We start from the raw sequence: 26,567 nt of genomic DNA, 5'->3' as shown, positions 1-26,567 counted from the left end.
TATTGCATTAATTCACCTATATTATGTATTTGATTCATTATTCATCATTAAGTTCTATTATTTATTCATTACATTAAAATCCATTATGTATCAACATTACAATAATTACATTTAGTCACATACACATCATGATACATCTATTTCATTAACACAAATCATATAGTGAGTCCATACATATAAAACAACAAAACACATACATCTCATACATCACCATCATATAGGTCTTGCATCATCCATACATTAGCCATCATATATGCATCATAAAAAATACATCACGTCACACATCCTACACCACCAATGTTAGTAGCAGAATCATAACATCATACATCACGTATAGTACTTATAAAACCTCATAAACATAAACATCATAAGCATCCATAGAACACCATCACACATACACATTTAGGATCATTGAATCATGTCATCATATATATCAAAAAATAAGTGTCCATGTACAATCATATATGAAAAATCATGTAGTACATCATGCCTGATACATCATCAAAAACTTGTGGCATCTACATATACATCACCTTCTCAAAAACGAATCACTATAGGGATCAAATGCTTGGCTATGAGGGCCCTACCCCTCTTGTCCCTCCTCATGGAGGCCTCCCCTGCCCAATTGGTGACTTTGATCTCTACCAACCACCTGTGGCCCATGAGTTGGATGCCTCCTGGAACTCTGGCTAATGCTACTCTACTGGTACATCATCATGGTACAATGTCTGGTCGTATCCTACCTCTTATAGAGCTTGTGCCTCATGACATTGTGCATTCAGGTCCTCCTACATCACAGTAATCATTCCCCTATCCTGTGTCATCTGCATCATGATGTCCCACTGACTGTGATACTCATCCACCAGACACTGCAAGGTCTCTTTGTCAGATTGAAGGGAAGCTACATCCTATCACAGAGCATCTAGCTCTACCAACTCAACTGCATTTGCATGTACGATAAGATCATTGAACTTGTTAGCATCTATCCTTGCTTGTAATACTGCCAGAGCCTCTTGTACACAGTCTACCCTAGCCCGCTCTACTTGTACCTCCCCCTGTAGTTGGGTAACCTCTGTCTAGAGGCTATCCTGCTCTACCCTGACTGTATTTGCATCCCCTATTATACTGGAGGTGGCTCCTATGGAAACTATGATATCAACACTCTTTGTGGCTCATGTATCTATACCTATGGACCCTGATGCAGTCCCTACACTAGTGGTGGCCCTGCTGGTGCTTACCCTCCCCGCTGATGAACTCATTGTCACTATGGCCATGGTAAATGGGGTGCTTGTCCCTCATCTTCCCCTCCAAACCCAACTTCCCCACCTCATGCCTTCTCTACTGGTGGAGACACCCATGGTATAGTCAGTCTTAGTGCCTGTTGTGCTTCCCATCATTGTGTGTACATCGGTATCATCTTGACATCTCCCTGATCCTACCCATGAACCCATGGCACTGGCTGTATGCCATGCCATGAAGCCCTTTCCAATTTGATCATGATAACAAATCCCCACAGTCAGCCTACCTCCCAAGGCACCACTAGATACATGAACATGTCTGCCATTGCATCCTGCACCCGTCTGAACTGTCTCTGCACCCTAGAGGGCATGCAACACATCGCAATGTGCATCAATCGATCGATCAACCAACAGTCTAACTATGCATATTGCAAGCAGAGTTGATCCTTTGAATCATCCTCTTGACCTACAGGTAGTATGAATCACCATCCTCTCCAATTAATTTGTTAGGAGCATGCGTAAACAAGAGAACATTAGTTGTATATGTATATCAAAGATTGAAGTAAATCAAAATACAACTAATTCTAATTGAGTTTTAAAACTTAATGCAACCCAAAGACAAGAGTTCCCATGCAACCTCAGAGCAACTCAATGAGGGTGCCCATAAGAGGAGTTATTGGTGTGCTCAATAATGAGGGATGTGGATGTGCTCTCCTCAAACAAAACTATAAATGAATCCCTTCAAAACTGTTTGAATGAATGCAAATATGAATCTATACTAAATGTATATAGAATACCTTCAAGAAATGGCTACGAGTAAGCCAACCTCAAAGGATTCTAAAGGATGTGAATGTGGCAATCAGATGCAATGAAATACACTAATAATGCTATGCTACCATGAAAATGTGCAAGAACTAAGAATTGAAACAATGCATACTAACGACTACCAAAAGTTAGCTCTAAGCATGAAAATCTCTAAGAAATCTCTAACACTATACTAGCATGATAACAATGCAATGGAGGAGATGAAAAATGCTTGAGACAAGGGCTCTATTTATAGGCTTAAGGGAGACCTTGAGGAGATGGCATCTATGTGGCATCCACATAGGTGCCACAAGGGAGACACATATGCAAAGGGATAAGCCATGCAAAAGTCAACATCAATTTGTTAAGATTAAGATGGCTCAAGGTGTGCTCACACATGTGTGAGCACCTTGGAGAAAAGAAAAGGGGGGACAAGGGTATTAGAAGCTTTTTGGAGGAAGAGTTGCTCACATGTGTGAGCAACCGCTTATGGACTAAAAGGTGTTTAAGAGGGTATTTAAGAGAATAAAGTGGGATTAACTAGTGGGTAGGCTTAGAAGGTTGAGAGTGATGAGTGGTAGGATAGGCTTTAGGTGGGATTAGGATTGAATTAAATAAGATTTAATAGAATCATAGAATTATATAATTTAATAAATTGGAGCGAAATTAAATAAATTAGAATTTATTTAAAGGGGATTTATGGAGCACTATGCATTAAATAAATTTAACAGATTAGGGGAAAGTAATCAAATTAAATTTAAATACATTAGGTAAGTGAACCTATTTAATTAAATAAGTAGAGGAATATGACAAATATAATTAATTAATTATAATGTCAAGGGAAATATTAATAAATTAATATAGTATTTTCGGACGATTTTAAGTGTCTCCACCTTGACCAAATTGTAGCCTAGTTGTAACCGGCATGTAATAACAAGTTCTTAGCTTAGATGATGACACAAAGCACTTGGAATTTAAAACTTGTAAATCCAAGACGTTCACTTGTCAAGAAATGTAGCAATGATGATAGTTTGTGAAAAGTGTCCAAGCAATTTATGACACTAGTGACTCGAGCCGAGAGTTAGGCAAGGAGCCCAATAGTAAAGAGTGAAAGAGGTAGAATAAGGGAATTTGACAAGTGAACAATCTATGAGATCAATTTTGCATCCAAGAAGCCAAGCTAATCTTTTTAACCTAGAGCATAGCCAAACATGTAAGTTTCAGATCAAGGATACAATAGGATTAGTGTAGACAACCCTAGCTTAGCTAAGAACACAGTTTGAAACAAGTTGAGAAAGCAATTAGTTCAATCGATATACCTTAGAATGATTGCAATATTTATTCAAAAAGAAGTTTCATACGGTAGTTCTCAGAGTACCAAGGTGATAGTTTGCAGTGATATGACAATTTACAATAAGCAATGTAATAGAAGTCAGAGTAATAATGTGATACTTTGCAAATTCTAGAAGTATTGTATGATACTTCTATGAAAGGTAGTACAACAAAAGTTCAATAGAGATAACCTTTGTGACTTTGTTCTTTAATGACCTATCTTTGAATCGATTTTCTGATTCTTTTAAACAAGCTGACTACTGTAACAAAGTGTTTTTTAGTTGAACAGTAATATAGTATTTTTTGAAAGCAATCGTGGGACAAACACATGTCTTCAAGTAATTGGACAAGAGACAAAGCAACCGTGCTAATACAAACACTTGGGAGGTCTTGAAAAAATAATCCTATGAAGCTACTCTCATGCGTATGTTCAATAGATTTCTATGGGTCTAACACAAATCAAAGACATTCCAAAAAATATTTACCTAAAGGTCATAGTTCATCACTCAATACCTTAGCCCACAACTTGATGCCCCCTTGCTTAACACAAAGTGGTTGCCCACAATAGTTATTAGCATTGTCATGGAAGTGCTATTAACTGGGTAGTCCATTAGGATCGTTCCTTGCACCAAGATATAGCGTGGTTAAAAAGGGTGGTCTCTAAATCCTAAAGTGTCTAGTAAGGGTCTTGTTTGTAACATCCCTCTTGCACCTAATACCAAACATAGTAATAGACCTCATGACCATAAGAGTACCTTAAGCATACCCACCTAGTGATTTCCTCATGGTCCCAATCCCGCAAGTACTTTCACTAAGTGAAGTCAAGTGTCACACCTCAAAAGGCTTTGGCCTTTGTCAAGGGGTTTGTGATTGTAGTGGGTCAGGTTAGCTCAGTTTCACTTGTTCCCATGTCTAGTCATTCCTCTTGATAGCTTTCCACCAATAACAGGCCCTTTAGAGGTATGAATCTCACTAGGAGATCAACAAAATGAATCTACACCAAGAATGTCAAGATTTCTAATTCACCTGAGAGGTGAAGAGCATACTCTCCTATTCCCTAATTTATCCCCCAAACATGCCAAACAAATTAATTAAAACCACTAAATAATGGAGTATCCACCCACTTTCTTGATTCAATGAAGGGTCAATATTTTTGATTCACCTAAAAGGTGAAGAGCATACTCTACTACCAACAATGAACCCTACTTATGAGTTTTATGTGCCTATGAAATGAAATAACTAGTAATATATTGAACCTGGAAATGAAAAGAAGACACAACGATTTTGTTGTTGTTGTTATTTTTTAAAGCTTTTGCTTGGGCAACCCTACAACTACATTAGTAGCCTTTTTTATTTTAGCAATGTTTACTTAACAAATGAGCACACAATAAAACCTACAAAACAAGGGTTAGGGCACAAAAGGATTAGTAAAATCTAAAAAATACCCTTTGAAACCACTTGTTAGGAGATATTAGAAAAACATAAACCCAAAATATAAGAGATTGAAAGTGAAAAATGCAACCTAGAAACTAAAACAAGCATGTTCTATAGACTTGGCAATAGTTTGTCTACAATAGTATCGTAGGATACTTTCTATTATGCCCAGACGATAGTTCTATCTAATATGATACTTTGTATGAGACATTACGATACTACATATTACTGGTGTAGGACAAAGTACATAATACCAGTACAATAGTCTAACTACCTTTCAAAAAGTATCGCATGATCACTAGAAAAATATCACACGATATTCCTATCTACAAAAAATTGAAACTGGAAACAACAAGCTAAAAATGTGACGAAAATGCAAGAAATGGAGCTAGACAAGGTTGTCCTACCCCATGGTGGGTGCAAAAATGTATACAGAAAATTAGGCACACTTCTATAAACCCTTATTCCCAAATAATCCCATGAAGAGGGAGACTTGAGAGATGACTTATAGGTCTCTATCTATGACATGCAAGAGCGATGAGATGGTGGCTCTCAAATAAACGTAGCTTATACAAACCCTTGCAAGGTGCACCACATAATATGAGATTCAAAGATAAGAGCAAGAATGCTAGTATCCAAGAATAATATACCAATGCAATGCAAGCTAAATGAGACATGAAAATGCAAGCTAAACTAGCAAAATGAGAGTATTGCAAAACTTTCCTACTTGACTATGTGAGCTATTCTAGAGCATAAAGAAAGCTAAACTAAGAATGCCATGAAGCTATGATGCAAGTAAAATAAAAGCTAAACTAGAATGCAATAATGCTCCAAGTCTTCAAAGCTCCAAACTAGAAATTCAACAACAGAACGTTAGTACAAAGTATAAGATTAGAGAATGAGGAAAGAGTTGTCCTTTTTAAAGATAAACCGATAGTTGGGATTAAGAGGCAAGAGAGGTCTAATCAAGGTGGAGGATGCATCTTGAGTGATCCATGTGCACAAGAATCTCAATTAATCAAGATCAATGATTGACTTTAAGAGGAAAAAGATGTGTGAGGGAGATTTAAAGCTATTTTGAAAATAAAGATTCCTCTCACATATAAAAGTGTGCCCCTTGTGTGGGACAAAAATATCTTTTATTTTATTTTTAAAATACGAATAATGTTTTTCATGTCCACACTTAGGATAAGGAATTTTGGGGACTTTATTTAATTAAAAGGGAGCAAGTTCTCTCAATTAAATAAGAGTCATATGATAGGGTGGTCAAACCATAAGTTATAATCAAATAAATAACATAACGATGATTTGATCAAGAATTAGTGATGAATAAATTGTGCACAATTGCTAAAAAGGGGGCTCATAGTCCACATGATCATTTTTGGGTGATTACAAGTGGCAAATTGTGTGATAAAACTACTCCTTTATGCTGATGATCTTATCCTTATAGAAAAGTTTCCACAAGATTTTATAGAGCATATGAAAAATCTAGAGACCTTTTGCTTGGAGGCTGGAATGAAAGTCACCAGTGCTAAGACTAAAGTCATGATCTTTTATTTGAAAATGAAAACCCAACAACACACATTCATATTCAAGGGCAAGACGTTAGAAATTGTGGAGGAGTACAACTATTTGAGAACTGACTTCCATTGTAGACTAAGTTGGGAGACATGCAGATCTAAAAGAATACAGGGGGATGTAAGGCCTTTTACCTCCTTCAAAATAGACATAGGAAAGCGAAACTATGTGATTGGAAACTAAAAATACCCTCTTTGGGCTTTTCAACACAAGGTGAAATGAAAACTAGGGCCAAAAACATGCCTAACAATCAACCAAGCTTGTAGTGTTCACATGACGGAAGCAAATCATAAGAGACAACGCTAGAAAGGAGAACAAACTAAGAATCTTTCATTGATTCGTCAAATTTTCTCATACATGCTTGGCTATGAGACCTTTTGAGTTATGACCAATACAAAGATTCAAACACACAGGAAAATAACCTCTAACATACGAGATCTATGGTCTCCTTTTACAAATTCTATTTCCCCCTAATTGATGCTTAGATCTAGATCAATACCCTCTATTTATACTTGCCAAAATGACTCATAGAAGATTCTAGATCATCATATAGAGAAGGCCGACCTCATAACAGGCTACACGTATTTGTATAGTCAATCTAATACATTAAATTACAGCCTCAAATTAAATACACAAATTGGCTCACAAATGAGAACCAAACAGATAACTCACTGAAAGATATCACTGAACAACAACAACAAAGGTCATCGAGGCACTCGGTGAATACAAAATAAAACACTTGGTGAAAGAAGAACCCGAGCCACTCGGTGAATGAAGACATAATCACCTTTACTGAGCCAATCAACAACAAAGTCACCAAGCAAGTCCACATGTATAACCGAGCACACATCTACCAAACACGATAACAATGTAACCCAAGATGGTCCTACATCACTTTTGGTGGTTTCATTTGTTCTTATGGGTGTGAAGTTTGGGGAGCAATGTATCAAATAATAAATGACAACAAATACAAAGATACCAAAAAGATCTTATTACTTCTAACCTCAAGGTTAAGTCAATGATGCCTTATGAGATCCTTTTGGTGGAGGCGGGTATGTTTTCGGTTGAGGCCTTAGCTATTATTCGATTGCTTAGCTTTTTAAATAGAGTGGGAAATATGGATAATCAAAACTGCCCTAAATTGGTGGTTGAGGAGGCGTTAGAATGTAGAAAAAAAAAAGTGGAGGAAACAAATAAGTGGTTGAACAAATGGAACATTAACCCTCAGGAGTGTCCAAACACAAATATAGAGATAAAGAAATGAGTGTTGGAGAAATTCAGACCTTCCATGTGGCCTAATATGTTAGGTAGGAAAAAAGCCTATCTCATCAAAGATTTTATCACACATGGGAACATGAAGACAAGGACTATATCTAAGATCCACAATTAAAGGCAAGGCCACAATAAAACTTGCTCACTTAAGTGCCAACTCTCATCATTTACAATGTGAAATTGGTAGATGGAAGATGCCTAAAGAGGGGTGGGAAGAAAAAATCTATACCTTGAAGATATTCACAACTAGTACAAGAATAACTTGGAAGTAGGCAACATGAAAAAACTTCTCGATGAAACAAGGTTACACAAGGCAACTAATATTCTAATATTGATTCTACAAGAAAGGAACAACTTGAAGAAAGTTCATTGCTTAAACCAGTTGTCTTGTAGATGTCATTAAAAAGCTCTAGTTTCATTTCATTTTATCTTGACACCTCTGATGGTAGCGTCGTTCGTTGGTGCGTAGGTCTCGTTGTTAATTAATTGAGTAATTTGTATTATCGAGAGTTGGAGTTTATCTTATGGCAGTGTGAGTAAGTTGACTTTTTAAATGGATAATTTTACGTCAATCGGTTTTCGTACCGGCGCATTTTCTCGATTTTTGTCGGGCTGCGTGCTCTGATAAAGGAGCAAAAACTACCCCGATCCGTTGTGAGTTTGTTTTCAATGGAGTTATCGCGTGCGTGCTCTGATGAATGATCAGGTAAGCTTTTATTTGCAGGGTTTAACATATCTGCTTTTTCTTAATTGTTTTATTCTCTCTGTTAGTCTTCCATTTCTGCTCCGAATTAGCCATTGAAGTTAAAAAGTGAGACGAAAGAAAACTGATAGAGGACTTTATTAGTCACAACACTCAATTAGCGTTTGCAAGTTATGTTGCAGACCATAAAAACAAATACCAACGCAGAGATTAACGAATTCGAAAACGGCTTGCCACTTATTTAGAAAATAGAATATAAGGCTGCGTTTCAATTTCTGGAATGCAGATCTAGGGCTTCTCGATTCCCAACGTAGAGTGTTATCAGTTCGATTTTGGAATTTTAGGGCTATTACCCAGGGTTAGTTTTATGAATTTGGTATACATTTAAAGTCAGGAATGGTCGAGTATTTGTTTTTTATACGGTAACGGTTTCTGTTCTCTGATTTTAGATTCAGACAAAATGCTGTATTTATTAATCAGGTTACCCTCTAGGATGGCCCATTGGACAGAAAACCTTAAATTGCAGTCAGATGTAAGGGTGCGGAAGAGGAGAGGCTGCATGTTTGGAGGACCTGGAAATATATATTTATTGCTGAGTGGGAGCATGCAAGTAAACATTTTTATTGACTTCCCTCTAAAATATTGAATGAGAATTTCTGGTTAAAGGCTACTTAATACTTTCTCTTCAGATCTTACTGGAAAGCTAGTAACTTCTGGCACTATTCCCCTGTGAAAGGTTCGTGCCATAGTAGTCCTATAGAAAGCGGACTTCCTAAAATTAGGAGTTTTTGGCAGAAAATGGTTCAAAATCGTCTGCTCCTCTATAGCTTTTAAGGATATTCTATCTGAAACCATATCAGTAAATATATGCATTTGAGTTTTTTTATAGGAAGTTTTGCTGTACATGGTTTCTCTTTTCGAAGTAAATCTCTTTCTCTGTCAAGTGTCAACTTTCAGGCCTGGTCTCTTTCTTTCTGAAAAGGAGATACTCAGATTTTTCCTGAAAAGCTACTTTTTTTTAATTGTTTCTAATCTAATCTCAGTTCATGGGTTGCCTGGGGTATAAATACTGGCGAGGGTAGTCCCCTTCCTTATGCCCCCAATTTGAATCTGTATGGATTTTGGAATGATTAGGTTACTGCAAAGAAATCGTGAATATAAGCGCTGGAATCAATCTTGTTAACCAAGTTTATGATTGTTAACTCCAGCAATGCCACACTGGCAAGATGACTGCTCCACAACTCTGATGATTAACAACCGGAGACAACTCAAATCTATGTCAATAAGGAAATTGTGTGACCTATTATCAACCTAACTCCAACAATAAAATGCAGAGTTTACAGAAGCCATGTTTTATAGCAGTTCTGGCAGCGATCTCAATTACTTTTCAATAACTTTCCCACTGAAATTAGTCACACTCATCTTTTCAATAACTCTTTTGCTGTATATGCTTTGGAAACCTTGGCCACCTCCAACCCTTTTGTGAATTAAATAAGCCTGATGATAATTTGTAGATTACTATCAATTTCAAATCAAATTTATACAGAAATAACACTGACCTTACATGAAGACATGAAGACTGGAAGGGTAGCCCTCTTATCCACACTGGGCCCTAGTATTCCACGGAGACACATCCCCCCTCTCCTCCCCAAAAAAACAAAAAACAAAAACATCATGACCCCAAGAGGGGGATGTTTCTGAGCCTTGGCAACTTGGGGGAAACTGTCCCCCCACAGCACCATCAGCTCCACTACCTTTGTCAGGGATGTCATTGGGTCACTTGCTTTATAACATCTTTTAGAAAAAATCTGCATTGTAACTTAAAAAGATGTTATAATGCATCTTATTTTTCTAAAGATTCCAATTTGTTAAAGTTATGCACAGAAAATAATGATAAACAACAATTAGAAAAGTAAGTAAAAATGCACAAAAGACACATGAGATTATCTTGGGAAACCCTTCCACTTAAAGGGAAAAAAACCTAGCCACGCCAGCAAAAATCTCGTTTATTGATAATAAATGTTCATATACAATGCTTTTCACTTGATACTATTGTATCTAAACACAAAGCAATCCATGTATATATAGAATTGAGAGTCTCTTCATGTTACAACTGAAGGTCTCATCAGTTTCCCAAAACAAGTCTTCGTATTTCTGAATGCGTGCCTCTTTGCACGACTCTTGTCTCTTCATATAATATTATCTCAAGTATTATTCATAAATATCTTCTCCAACTGTAAACACAATATATAGGTATTATCTCAATTTCGATATATGTAGCAAAATCAGAAATAAAGATCTCTATCGCAGCTGCAATCTTCAACACTCCCTCTTAGTAAGAGAGAGATCTCTAGTATGGCAGGCACACATAGCTGCAACTAAAGATGTTAATGATAAATTCCGTCACATAGATTCTCATTAAAACATGTTATCTTAGTTTAACATAATTCACCATAGTAGCATAAAATTAATGTCATGGAGTTTCACACATGACTTCCACCATGCCTATTTGCAAAGGGTGGTCCACCGTAACTACTCGCAGAGGGTGGAACGAGGGTTTTCACCTTAGACTTCTCCCAGAGAAGAATGCATTCCCACCATGCCTATTCACAAAGGTGGAACAAGGGCTTTCGCCTCAGACTTTTTCTAGAGAGAATGCGTTCCCACCATTCCTACTTGTAGAGGGTGGTCCACCACACCTACTTGTAGATGGTGGAACAAGGGCTTTCACCTCAGATGTCTCCTTGAGAAGAATGCATTTCCATCATGCCTCATCGCAGAGGGTGGATCCACCATACCTACTAGCAAAGGGTGGAACAAGGAATATCACCTCATACTTCTCTCAGAGAGAAGAACTCATTAATGATATAGGTACGCTCTGATACCACTTGATGGAGTACAGCTCTGATACCACTGATGAAGGTCCGCTCTGATACCACTTGATAGAGGGCCACACCACCCTTACCCACTCACAATCAAGAAAGCAACAATATGGAAACCAATAAAAAAAATGCTTCACAAGAAATTTTATTATACTTGAAGATCCTTACAACACCCACAAGATGATATCAAGCTTCTCCTTGAGCTTCCACTCCTCGAGCTTCTCCTTGAGCTTCTACTCCTCAAGCTTCCCCCTTGAGCTTCTACTCCTCAAGCTTCCCCCTTGAGCTTGATTACAAATGATAATAAGCCTTGCTTAAATAGGCACTTCTAACCCAAGACATTACAAACACAACCAATGTGGGATAAAAGGTAAATACAACTATCTTTAAATAAATATTAAATTCTCACCCAAATACAACTAAGCACCCAACAAATATTAAATACATGATTTATCCAAAACCTTCTAGAATTTCCACCTACATACTTCGATTAATGGAATGACAACTATTTTCTTATTTTTCTATTTACGCCACCTACGCACCTTGAAAATAGAAATTCCTCTTTTTTTTTTCTTTTTTTCTCCTTTTTTCCTTTTTTTTATTTTTTATTATTTCTCCTCTAATTTTCGTCACTTTTCTCTCTCCTCCAGTTTTTTTTTTTTTTTTTCAAATTTTTTTTTTTTTGCCAATAATTTTTCCATGCAAGATGCTCCTGCATCAGACTCCCCCGGTAGATAGAAAAGTGTGTCCCACACTTTGACGCCAAAAAGAAAATCTACAACCATCTTCATCTTCACCAAAGGTTTCCACCTCAATAGGGACAACAAAACCACCATGCAAATCCTCCACATATTCATCACTCTATCAAACACCAGAATCTCGACCATCCAATCAACATTCTCATTCTCAGAAACAAACTAAACATAATTCTTCATCAACAAACCCTCATTCACATCAGCAACTAGTGAATCCACACCAGTAGCAACAAACCCCGCATCAGCAACAACAACCTCCATATCAGCACCAACATGTAGATCTCCATCAATACATGCCAAACTCTCAACACCAACAACCTCATTGCTCACAACAAGATGCTCTGCAATACATAACTCACCTCCAACAACTGGATCATCCACCTCCAAGTGCTCCATAATCTCCATGTCAGATTCAACCAATTGATTATGAAAACCAACCTCGATCCCAACATCAATAACATTAGGAATATCTTCAGCAACAACCTCTAGTTGCTCTGCAGGTTCTGCATCAGGCTCCACAAACTGATCAGCAAAACCATCCTCTTCCACCTTGACCTTCTTAGCTTTAGCATCCAACCGAGCAAACATCTTAGAAAAATTCCTCTCCACTATATCATGGATTTTTGCAATCATCTTAGGGTCTAATCCTCTTGGAGCCATCTCCCAAGATCTTCGTAAACCCTCTGCAACAAATCCTTCCCACGCTCCTTGTGATAACCAAATTGTTTGCAAGTCAGATCGCAACCTGCCACCTCGCACGAACAATTAGGAACCACATCACAAGTCTAGGACAACGGATTTGCAATCCACCAACTCTGATAAACTTTGCCCAACCAAGGTCCTGGTACAAACTGCCTCACACTTCGGCGATCTGCTTGTACACTCAGGAACTCCTGCTCTGATACCACTTGATATAGGTACGCTCTGATACCACTTGATGGAGTACAACTCTGATACCACTGATGAAGGTCCGCTCTGATACCACTTGATAGAGGGCCACACCACCCTTACCCACTCACAATCAAGAAAGCAACAATATGGAAACCAATAAAAAAAATGCTTCACAAGAAATTTTATTATACTTGAAGATCCTTACAACACCCACAAGATGATATCAAGCTTCTCCTTGAGCTTCCACTCCTCGAGCTTCTCCTTGAGCTTCTACTCCTCAAGCTTCCCCCTTGAGCTTCTACTCCTCAAGCTTCCCCCTTGAGCTTGATTACAAATGATAATAAGCCTTGCTTAAATAGGCACTTCTAACCCAAGACATTACAAACACAACCAATGTGGGATAAAAGGTAAATACAACTATCTTTAAATGAATATTAAATTCTCACCCAAATACAACTAAGCACCCAACAAATATTAAATACATGATTTATCCAAAACCTTCTAGAATTTCCACCTACATACCTCGATTAATGGAATGACAACTATTTTCTTATTTTTCTATTTACGCCACCTACGCACCTTGAAAATAGAAATTCCTCTTTTCTTTTTCTTTTTTTCTCCTTTTTTCCTTTTTTTTATTTTTTATTATTTCTCCTCTAATTTTTGTCACTTTTCTCTCTCCTCCAGTTTTTTTTTTTTTCAAATTTTTTTTTTTTTGCCAATAATTTTTCCATGCAAGATGCTCCTGCATCAATTAACAACATGTATAAGAATGGCTGAGATTCCACACAGACTCCTTCTTAACTGGGACATCTTTAATCACCACAGTAGGATAGTTGATGTAACCTTCCTCTAAAGTGAAAAATCTCCCTCTGAATATCATTATCTTCCTTATTTAATGAAGATGTTTAATATTAACTCAGTCCCATGACTGCAAGTCTTCATGTTCATCTCTATAGTCAGCATACAATCATCATCTTATTGCTTCTTGATGCATATTGCAACCAAGAGAGATTAATACAATCAACCTATCATAAGGAGAGATCAATGGTAACAATAAATATTATTACCAATTATATAGTCAGAGAATCCTTATCTCTTTCACATAGACTGAAGATCACCAACTCTTATTGCTACTTCAATCTCAAACCATAGTGGCTAAAAGTGTATCGGGATTTTCTGGAGTGATTCCTGTGACGAGGGTGCTTCAAAAAAATGTCGTGTTACCACTGCGCAGACATGCTTGTGATGAACAAGTTTGCAGGACTATTTATGGCTTCCCTTTGAGCAATGAAATGAGGCAAAATAGCAGATTTCTAGCAATGCCACCCACAGTACATATACTCGAATCCGAGCCAGAAACCGCTGGCTAGACACTTCTGTCTCAAGACAGGCCCACATGTAACAGTAAGTCGTCTCCTCAAAAAGGAACAGTGGGCTCTAAGAAAACCAAATTGTCTGGGGTGTTATCCAAACAATGACCAAGGTATCTGACTTGGGTTTTCCTATCCTAAATTTGCAAAACCAAAAACTCTGCTCCCTTATAGATGTCTTCAACATTCAATGATCAAACCATGATCATATTCAAAACAAAACAACTAAGTATAAATTAACAGTTATATTCTCGATGCATATAGAAATGTGATTATACTACACTTACACGAGGCATAACATGAATATCAACAGAATGAATTACCGATGGTATTCAATCTTGCTAACGCAAATCAATAAAAAACTTTTTTCATTCACTAGAACTCTTTTCCCAATATTGCAGAAAATTCACCAAATATTATATGCTGTAATCACAGAGGATACATGTTAATCGACACTCTCAGAACTTGACAAAGTATGCCAGTAGCCAGGTATGAATAGAAACTACCAAATCAGAATGGACAGGCACCACACCATACAAGAAGTCGAACAAGATATGAACTGGTGAGGAAAGATAAACAATGAAATCATCAAAGTTCATTAATAACATGCCGGAATGTACAAAATGGAACCACCGGTGAATTCTTAATATCAATCAGTGAATATGAAAGACAAGACATAACGAATGCCAAGTCAACATCTACATGGAACAAGAAAGGAGGAACATGAACAAACTAAGCTGATGAAAGAGGACCCATACCAAATAAGTGCTAAGCATCAGATGCACGATGCCAACTATGACACGTGAGTACGGAAATTGAATATGAGTGATTCTCCATAACAAACACTTCCATGAGATAAAAAATTGTGACCACCACAGGAACAGTATAGATTAGAGTAGTCGCATAACAGCATCGAAAGGAACACACTGAATAGAACAAAATTCATCATCATGACAGAGGGCAATTGGATCGCTGACACCTTTGATAGCATAAGAGATTAAACTGAAGATACATGAACACATATACACAGTCACATGATACAAAGCAAGCTATCGAGCAAGACGAGACTCTTGCTGGCTACAAATATTCATAACGGCAAGGAAATGTGAGGCAACATCAATACAAATAGTCTCCTATGCATTTATTCCTGAAGACGTTGATGCTTGACAACAAAATGACATAAATAAAGGCCATCTGCAAACCATCTACATAATGACCAACTGCCATGGAGACCAAGAAAGAACATAACAAACATGAATAAGGTGCCACAATACCAACAAGGCATGATGCCGCCTTCTACACATGAAGCCGGAGGTGCTAAGGATGACAACACTGAAGCCACATACATGAAACTCTAAAGAAGCAAAGTACATACACGATAGTATAGATATAGAAGATTTCTACAGTATTAGTACTTTTGCACTCAATCTAATAACAAACTGATAGCTTCATTTTTCTTTGCCTCTTTGTTTTTACACATACATACTCTGGCTTCTCGGCTTGCCTTTGAGCTTCAGGTAGCCCAGACAAATCGTAGGGCCAGATCATGTAGCAGGAGACCACAGTCGCATGCTTCCTGGTGAGCGGGATGATCACATTTCTTGCAGACCTGTGAGACAATACATAGTTCATCATGCACTCCAGTGCCTCTTTCGAAATCATATCCTCCACCATATCTTCTCTAGCTGGAAGCTTCCCATAGTAATACCAAGAAAACCGATGACCCTTCTATAGCGTCAATATGGTATGGTTATACATAACCTTTGATAAAAAATACCGCTCAAGTTAAGAGAGAAAACACCATGAAATTGCAAGACACAGAGGTACAGGACATTCTGACAAAGGTCTCGAGCCATAACCAATGTAATAAACCAGATCACAGCCTGGACATGAAACACTTCATTTTCCATATAGAAAAGAAACAGTAACATTTGAATAAGGTATCAAAACAACTGAAGACCTTTCAACATGGAAAGACCACAAACATGGATCAAGCCAAAACTTAGAGAGGACATCACACAACAGTAGGCATGAAGAATATAGAACACCATTACAAGACTGAATAATCTCTATTGCAGTTATCAGAACTTCAACATTATCTTATTTGCTGTTATGTTACCTGGCTCTAATACCATGTTAAAGTTTTGCCCAGAAAATAATGATAAACAACAGTAAGAAAAGTAAATAAAAAAGCAAAAAAGACAGAAGAGATTATCCTGGGAAAACCCTTCCACTTGAAGGGAAAAACCCCAGCCACGCCAGCAAAAAGTTCTCTTTTATTGATAGTAAATGTTAATGTACAATGCTTTCCTCTTGATGCCACTGTATTTACACACAGCAATTTCATGTATATATATAGAATTGAGAGACTCTTCATATCACAGCTTAAGGTCTCTTCAATTTCCAAAAACAATTCTCTTCATATTTCCAAACACATGCCTCTTTGCATGACACGTCTCTTCATATAGTATTATCTCAAATATTATCGTAAATATCTTTTCCAGCTGTAAATGCAAATACATAGGTATTATCTCAATTTCAATATATATAGCAAAATCAGAGGTAGAGATCGCTATTGCGGCTACTATCTTCAACTGCCCCTCCCCCACTAATTCATGTCTATTTTAATATCAGCACCCCCCCACCATTGCTCCAATGTCATTCTCTAGACGTTGTCAAATTTTGGCCCTTGGTCCCCTGATCCTCTCCACCCATCCCTGCCCCTTCCCCCCGGTCAGTTTTAAATTTTGTGGAACTATGCCACACCCTTATCTCCATGGCATGATGTGCTTATTGCAAAGAATTTGCGAGTTCATGCATTTTAATTGACCTTTTCAAAATCAAGTTTGCGATCTTTAGCACCGTTAATGATGCACTTGCAAGATGATTGATCTGTAAATTGAAGGATCAACAGCTGTAGGAAACTTACATCTGTCTCATAAGAATCTTCTACAATCTTGAATCAACCTAACTTTAGCAAATGAGTATGGAATGTGCAGAAGCCACGTTTTCCTGCTGCGCAGTGATTTCAGTTGCTTTTCTATGATTTACCTGGTGAAAATTGGAGAGTGTCACTTTCCTGTAACTCTTTTTAGTGTCCATCCTTTGGGATGTTGGGTATTCTTGCTTTCATATGATTTAAACAATTAAGTTAAGAAACACCTAATAAAGGATATAAATTTAAGCACAACAAATACTCTTGGAGAAAGAGTGAGATGTTTATATTAATTTTTAGATTACCACCAATCTCAAACGGAATCTCTCACAAGGACTATACATGATGACATAATCTGTTATAGTTTACATATAATAGCACACATTTCTCAAGACAAAAGCCTCTTTAATATGAATTTGGGTGATGGCATTGACTAACTCATTCACTATGGTTGGCTTATGTCCTTTAGTAGGATATTTGTTTGTCAACTTTGTTAGACCATAACTTGTTTATAGCTAAACACTACCAAGTAGCTAAACAATACTCTTGAATTTATTTTAACTATACTCGTTAATCAATTAGAAATATCAGGAAGCTTGTTCTACAAATTTCCTCATCACTGACATCTTTGAAATTTCTCAGACTACCGATCAAATCAACCAAGCACATCATAACAATAAGCTAGTTTGAGGAGTTAATTTTAAACCTTATGATCCCATCCATGAATATCAATTTTATAGCGAAATCTTTCTACAAAGAATCATTAAGAAACCAAGTGTTACGAGTATGTACACATTATCTCCTCAAATGCCAAAATACAAGATTGAAAGCCTAATGGGACATGAGGAAAAGGCACCCAGAGTGAAGTCCTAGAATGAACCAATTGCATCGAACAAAGTTCAAGATTAAACAAGAACAATGAAGATAAGTATACATTACATGCCATAATGATAATAATACTATTATATTGCACCAATTACACTATCACTACATGAGCATACAATCGCCTGCCGTACATCTGTTGACTTGGTGGTCAACACCTCCATCAGGGTTTGCGACATGGTTTAATCGCCTCTCGTGGATTTGGGTAAGTCTGCTGTTTCTGATGTTCGTTGATAGCTCGAGCTTTTGGCGCAACGATAAACACCAACAATTAGTATCAGAGCCTTGGGTCATGGGTTCAAATCTCAGGAGGTCTTCGTTATTCCGTCAGTGCAGAACCCTCGGTGCTAAGGAGGAGATTGTTGACTTGGTGGTTAGCACTTCCTTCGGGGTTTGTGACATGCTGGGACTGATCAAAACCTGTTCTCTAGTTGGCAATGCACCCAACCATGAGAACCCTCACGCCCCCTACCACCATGCTACATAGATAACCTTATGGCCCAAACACACATACACAACCAAACATGAAATAAGGCTTCACACAAACAATGCACCAATATACACTACTTCTCACAAGAGATGCACAACCTAGTTAAAAGTCTTCTACATGAAGAAAAGAAGGTGCATTTCAACACGCTCACCACAACTTTTGCCATCATCCAACAACCAAGAGTATGGATTTGCTTCGATCCCTCATACTACTCATGTTCCATCATAGGATCAATGTGCAAGCACCATGGAGTTGCATATAACCTTAAGAGGATTCGTATGGACTCTAACAATGGAAAACCACTCAATCAAACTATATGCCATAACACTCTTTTTGAAAATGACCTCTGATATGAGCACCATTGCAAACATAGTAAGAGCAAGCATGCTAAAGAATCCATTAAACATCCAAATGTCATACGAAATGTTACATACACTTATATTATACAAATAGACCCATGAATGCATCTCTAGTTCCATATCACACTAGCTAACATGTTAAAGATTATAGCTGCGATAGAGCTATAGTTCACTGTAATGTCCCCTTTCCGTGTCTTTCATGATTGATGTTTTTAAATGAATTATAATATTCATGATAGTCATTTTAGTTATCAAATGAAGCGATTATTTGAATTTAGGACCGGAGGATATATATGTTATCCAAGTTGGCTAGACACCATCTCAGGACACCCTCAAAGTTTGCAGGGCCAAGTCCGTTTCACTTTATTTACGGATAACACAAGCTCCTCCTTGGTAACATTGCATCCTTCCAATCACAAATCAAATAATGATAATATTAGAGATAATCATCTTTTGAGGGTCATAAGATTATATCTTATTTGTATAATATCATTATTAAATTATAAGAATACATAAAATCAGATTCTATTTTAATAATAATTTATAATAACATTGGAAAATACTTCTAAATAATCAACGAGATCGATATGAAATGTTGATCCTATAATCATTTACTTATATCTTTAGTGTATGCTCTATTATGATGTATGTGATTTTATAGCTCCTTAATATTTTTATTGGCTGACATTATGGTATGTCCATGTGGGTTTTGTTTAGGGTAAAATCTAGAAACTCATGACCCATCGGCTTAAGTATATAACCTGAGCATATTCCTTATTTCTGCTGACATGGCATTTGAAAGTGAGCGAACATATGCATGTTGTGTGGAGTCCGTGGTTTACATGTTCGAACATCAATTATATCGGCCCGATTCTCTTTTAATATCATTCTTTTGTGCACTGATGGATTACCATTTCTTTAATATATATTCCATTTCATGATTTTCTCAATGTTTTTCGGTGTCTCAGTAAACTCCACGTGGACTAGGTAGCTATTTATAGACCTTTTTGGTGTTTGGTAATACCTGCCCAACCCTCTTAAATGGCGTGGGGTATCCTCTTGACAAAATGCACTCGTAAGTCAAAAGATTTTCAAATTTTTTCTTCAGATCTGCAAAAATGCAGCAATTTTTTCACAGATTTTGTATTGTTTTCTGCTATTTACCATTGAAATCAACATGAATCCACACTGAAATTTTTGTAAAAAATTGTTGTGTTTTCATAATTTTGAAAAAAAGTCAAAGGTGCAATTTGTTGGGAGGATAGCCACGTACCTCTTAAATAGGGCGGGTCTGTCAATCAGGACAGTTGCACCCTTGAGCATTTACCACCAACATATCCTTAGTTTAGTCAATAATATTGTTTTACTAAGAGCGCTCATTTCATTATTGATGATATTAATATATTTATTACTATATAAGTCTTTATTACCATTTCTTTTGTTCATTTAGTATTGGCTTTATTTTTGAGATTATGTATTTGTTTAATTGACTCTTAAACAATAAATTGATTAGCAATATGAAGAATTGATTAGCAATATGAAGATTAATCCTTATTATGTCTTAATAATTTAAAATGATTGAATTATTGATATTTGGTAATATTGATTATGTCTTCTATCTTTATATGATGGTGATTGTATTTGAAGGCTTAAGTTATATGTCTTCATCCATATGATCTATAATAGTAATCTTTTAATATATGGATAGGTTTTTATATATTATTATTACTTATTATTTAGATTTTTGTCTCAGGGAGAATGTCCCTCTCAAATAAAATATAGATACAATAAAATATCAATAAAATAATAGTAATATATATAATAATAATTTATTAGGATTCAATTGTGTAGTTTTTGAGTCAAACTCATTGATTCATGTTTCATAAGTAGTGATTCACACGAATCCATCTCTCATGAGAATAAATGGAACACCTAGCACTCATTGGATCTAGGTGATGCTCATAGAGGTGAAGTACTGGGAGGTCACCCATCCGTTTACTACTTCAGCATGAGAATGCTTAACTACGAAGTTTCCTCCATGGTTAAACCCACTCTGATTGCAACCCCATTTGCAAAACTTTCACCAAGTGTTGTAACTTATGAACCATTCATTAGAAAGTCCCTTAAACTCATTAATTGATAAGTAGGAGATATTTTCCACAAGAAGTTAAATTGTGATATTGCTATCAGGATTTAACTGTGTAGTTTTTGAGTTAAACTCATTGACTTTAGGATTCATCAGTAGTGATTTGCACGAATCCATCTTTCATGAGAATAAATGGAACACTTAGCACTCATTGGATCTAGGTAATGCTCACAGAGGTGAAGCACCGAGACTTCTCGAGAGGTCACCCATCCCATTACTACTCTAGCTTAAGCGCACTTAACTACGGAGTTTCCTCCATGGTTAAACCCACTCTGCTTGCAACCCCATTTGCAAAACCTTCACCAAGTGTTGTGTCTTATGAACCATTTATTAGAAAGCCCCTTAAGCTCATCAGTTGATAAGTAGGAGGTATTTTCCACACATTGACTCATGTTTCATGAGTAGTGATTTGAACAAATCCATTTCTCATGAGAATAAAGGGAAACACTTGGCACTCATTGGATCTAGGTGATGCTCACAGAGGTGAAGCATTGAGACTTCCTGGGAGGTCACCCATTCTAGGACTACTCCAGCTTGAGCGCGCTTCACTATGGAGTTTCCTCGATGGTTAAATAGACTTTGCTTGCAACCCCATTTGCAAAACCTTAACCAAGCATTGTGCCTTATGAACCATTCATTAGAAAGCCCCTTAAGCTCATCAATTGATAAATAGGAGATATATTCCACAACAAGTCAAATTGTGATATTGCTATCGAGATTTAACTATGTAGTTTTTGAGTCAAATTCATTAACTCATGTTTCATAAGTAGTGAATTGCACAAATCCATCTCTCATGAGAATAAATAGAACACTTAGCACTCATTGGAACTAGGTGATGCTCACAGAGGTGAGGCACCGAGACTTCCAGGGAGGTCACCTATCCCATTACTACTCCAACTTTAGCGCGCTGAACTATGGAGTTTACTCCATCGTTAAACCCTCTTTGTTTGCAAACCCATTTGCAGAACTTTCACCAAGTGTTGTGTTTTCTGAACCATTCATTAGAAAGCCCCTTAAGCTCATCAATTGATAAGTAGGAGGTATTTTCCACAGCAAGTCAAATTGTGGTATTGCTATGAGGATTTAATTGTGTAGTTTTTGAGTCAAACTCATTGACTCATGTTTCATGAGTATTGATTCATTTGAATCCATCTCTCATGAGAACAAAGGGAACACTTAACACTCATTGGATTTGGGTGATGCCCACAAAGGTGAACCACTTGGACTTCCTGGGAGGTCACCTATCCTAGTACTACTCCAGCTTGAGCGCGTTTAACTATGGAGTTTCCTCCATGGTTAAACCCACTCCGCTTGCAACCCCATTCGCAAAACCTTCACCAAGCATTGTGCCTTATGAACCATTCATTAGAAAGTCCCTTAAGCTCATCAATTGATAAGTAGGAGATATTTTCCACAGCAAGTCAAATTGTGATATTGCTATCGAGATTTAACTGTGTAGTTTTTGAGTCAAACTCATATGGTCCGCAGTTAAGTGCGCTCAAGCTGGAGTAGTACTGGGATGGGTGACCTCTTGGGAAGTCCTGGCGCTTCACCTCTGTGAGCATCACCTAGATCTAATGAGTGCTAAGTGTTCCATTTATTCTCATGAGAGATGGATTCGTGTGAATCACTACTCATGAAACATGAGTCAATGAGTTTGACTCAAAAATGGGTGACCTCCTGCGAAGTCCTGGCGCTTCACCTCTATGAGCATCACCTAGATCCAATGAGTGCTAAGTGTTCCATTTATTCTCACGAGATGGATTCATGCGAATCACTACTGATGAAACATGAGTCAATGAGTTTGACTCAAAAACTACAGAGATAAATCCCTATAATCATACTAAATATTGCATAATATATTACTTTTAAAATATGAGAGTTAAATCTATTATTAATAATATATATATAGTGAATATATTATGCAATAGTATTAAAAGCAATTAATAATAATACATACCAAATATATTTTATATTATTATTAAAATAATATATGTTATGTTACTAATATATAACTAATACAATTATATTATTATTATTAATATAATATAATTATTTTTATGAAAGGAGATGACACTAAGGTGGAAAACTATATATATAAAATATAATATTAGCATTGTGAAATCAGTCATTCAGAAATATGGAGGAAATAGATATATAAATCAGTCTGCAGAAAGTTGGAGAAATTAAAATTAATAAATTAATGTCCTGATAGGAGACATTAAAATTGGTTTCAGAGCAGTTTATCCTGTCAGCATGTGGGATTAGTTCTTGAAGTCTTTTTCTTGGATAGAGGAACAGAAAAATCTCTATTCAGAATAGACATCTGTAGTTTTGAAATTTTCATCTCAGCTGGGAGAAAATATTTTACCAGCATAATAGATAGATGAGTAAATTAGTATTTGAATTGAGCACTACTTTGTGTGGCTCTAGCTCTCTATGGTATTTCTTTGTGTGTCGCTAGGAGATGTTAAGGTTTATAGTGAATAAATTTTTTCTTTCGAACCTTTGTACCAAAGTTCGGAATAGGTCTGGAGAATTGGCTCGTATCTGCGGCACTAAGGTTAGGCAGAATATCTCTGAATAGCTACATATATTTCGATTAATATTATCCACTGTGAGGGAGGTTAGTAAATTATTTGAGACAAGTAATTTAATTATGCCTAACTATTGAAATATTTAACTTGGGAATGAAGTTTTTCAGACATCATATAAATTATGGAGGAGAATTCAAAATAACCTGTCACTACGATCCATACCCATTCAACACTGAAAGAGCACCAAATCAGTATTATTATCTGCAGCTATAGCAGCTACAGTACACAAAAAATACACTCCATGTCATTGATCAACAAAAGAAATTGTATTCATGGGAAGACACGGGAAGAATTATGACAAAGGGAGACATACACAATCATCAATGAATGCTACAAAAGGATTGACGGGATTATCGAGCCCAATAACAGTATTCTGGCTGTATTACCCAATTTGCACTTGGTAGAATTGCCAAAGATCTGCACAAAAACCTGCAGGAACAGGAACCTACTTTACAGTAATACCTCTCTCAACGGGAAGTGATAACTCTCTTTCCATTGAATACTGGTAATTGGTAAATGTTCGGGCTCCATTGTTGAGCAAGGCTGATAGACTTGTGAGAATGTTGTCTCAACCTTGACTGTCATCAATCACAGTCAATTCTGGAATCATTGCTATCTAGCAAAATAGTTTGATAGTTCAGTTCGTATGCCAAGAGGAGCACCAAGTATTGGGGCAGAACCAGAATATTATAATGTCTACAATCGACTATTAGCATTAGGAAATTGCTTAAGCCATCGTGATAAGAGTTTATCAGATACTTGTCAACTCTACTATTAGAGGCATAAATATTAGGTGTCAGTAAAACTAATTGTTGCACAGTGCAGAAAACGGTGATACTCTTTCAGAGATGAAAGGAAGAAAATATCAGGTGATATAAAGAAATCCTACACCGCTGCGAACAGGGGAAGCATCTATTCCATGACATCAGTACTACATTATCATAAGAAATAGAAAATCAAAGATACTTGGTAAGATACACATCAGATAAGAATGGATAAGTCACATATAAAAAAAGAGAGATATTATACTTTCTGGGCCATATAAGTCTATATTTGATAATAACAAATAGTGAAAATACTAACCTCTCATTGGTTGTCATCATCACATGAAGTTCATAACCACATTTATTGTATATCAGATCAATGACTAGAAGAAGTGTCGTGCGATGTAGAGAGCCGAGTCTCAAATTTTACAAACTCAGAAAAAGGGGTAATTACGGTAGCTCTGAAGATTTTTTCCTGGCTCTACTTAGCAGGTTATTACATGTTACTTCTGAAAGTGCCAATTAATACAGATTAATCCTGCAGTTGAAATCCAATTGTTGTCTTCCATGACTGAATATAATATCAAAGGTCTGTCTGATGTGATTTGGAGCCATTACATTTCTGAAAATCTGAATGACAAATCCAGGTCTTCACCACATTGTGAATCTTTGAGGTAAGTATACTATTTATTAATCAATTCATTTAAATAATATCCATGATCAATCCCATTATAAAATCTAGTCTATAAGGGATAGATAGGGATACAATATGGGAAAAGCCTATATAAATCCAGCCAACAGACCATTGTAAGATGGTAGGATTGGCGTCCCAATAGTTGTCTTGAGGTCATTCCAAAATGGGATCATGGGCTTGGATCCACAAAAACCTTGAGGATACTACGATAATAGATAATTGTCTATTATTAGTTAATGGTAATCTATTGTAAATATCTAGTTAGCTTTCACTTTTTTAGCTTTCTTTGTTAGAATAGAATGTTTCTATTCTTTACGATCATTTCCTAAGGAACCATCATTTTATTCTTTTGTTTATATTGACCTTTCAGTCTCTGTTAGTAATAAGCAAGTATTTTACCAATTACTTCTGTAATATGGTATCAGAGCCTAGACTTCAAATTTTTTCAAATTTTTTATATTATCTTTTGAAATTATCTGCTCCAAAAATTTCGAAATTCTTTCTGAAGTCCTGCATGGCTTTTTACGTGCTTCATAATACTTGGTCACGGCTAGGGTTTCAGAGACAAAGATCTGCAAATTCGTCTGAAAAAGAGGCGTATTTTTCTTGGGCTTTTTTCTAAGAATCGAAAATCTGCAAATCAGTGATTTCTTGGGGTGTAATTTTTTTCTTGGGCATTTTGGTCTGAAAATAATCCACAAATCACAAACTTCAACTACAGCATCAAGGAATCTGATACTCACAAAGTTTGTGCAAATCACGTCTACAAAAGTCGCGTTTTTTAAGCCTGCAACTCACGATTTTCCGTGTGATTTCTTGAGCATTTTTGGTGCTGTTTCCTCACCCTCTTTGCTGTCTCAGCCAAAACACCTCTGTTCTGAATAAAATCAGTTGTCTTTCTGCCTGCAAAACGCCTTTTTTCTGCAATTTTGACCATTAATGGCAGTCAACTAGGGTTTTCTTCGAAACCCTAATTTTTGGGCTCAGAATCTTTTTTGATCACAAATTCTTGGTTGGTTTATTGAGAGCCCAACTAGGTTTTTTTTTTTTTGGGTGCCTCATTTTTAGAGCCAACAGATCCAAAAAACGATGCCATATTCTTTTTGGGTTTTTTGAGCTCTCTTTTGGGTCACTCTCGGAATTTGCTGGGTTTTCTATTTTTTGCCTCGAAGAATGTGCCTTCAAAGATTTACGCGGTTTTTCATTGAAAAATGTACCATGGAATCTTTGACAAACATTCTTCTCGAGCACTACTCCAAATTCAATGGTTAGAATTATTGCACTTGGAAGCAACGGATCATTGCCATTTTTTAATATCAGATCAACTTGTACTAGGTGTTATGAAGCATCCGACTGCTCTTGGTTCTGATCAGGATACATGGGATTTGAATAATCGGGAGGCAGTGATGCTTCTCAAATTATCCGTGATTGATCATCA

At 36.6% G+C, this 26,567-nt stretch overlaps 1 protein-coding gene across 1 annotated transcript in view; it reads left to right on the top strand.

The window, feature by feature from the left end:
• The first annotated feature begins 8,013 nt into the window (after nucleotides 1–8,013).
• The window catches only part of LOC149557872 (uncharacterized), a 38,199-nt gene continuing 19,645 nt past the window's right edge, over nucleotides 8,014–26,567 (top strand). Inside the window, exon 1 of the mRNA XM_089832343.1 lies at nucleotides 8,014–8,364. The gene's annotated coding sequence lies outside the window, so the exon portion shown is untranslated. The remainder of the gene's footprint in view (nucleotides 8,365–26,567) is intronic.

The sequence above is a fragment of the Cupressus sempervirens genome, chromosome 5 (genome assembly GCF_028749045.1).
Source record: "Cupressus sempervirens isolate cs-2001-9-10 chromosome 5, ASM2874904v1, whole genome shotgun sequence".
Classification (NCBI taxonomy): domain Eukaryota; kingdom Viridiplantae; phylum Streptophyta; class Pinopsida; order Cupressales; family Cupressaceae; genus Cupressus; species Cupressus sempervirens.
Note: the sequence above shows the minus strand (reverse complement) of the source record. Positions and strands in the feature narration are given on the sequence as shown.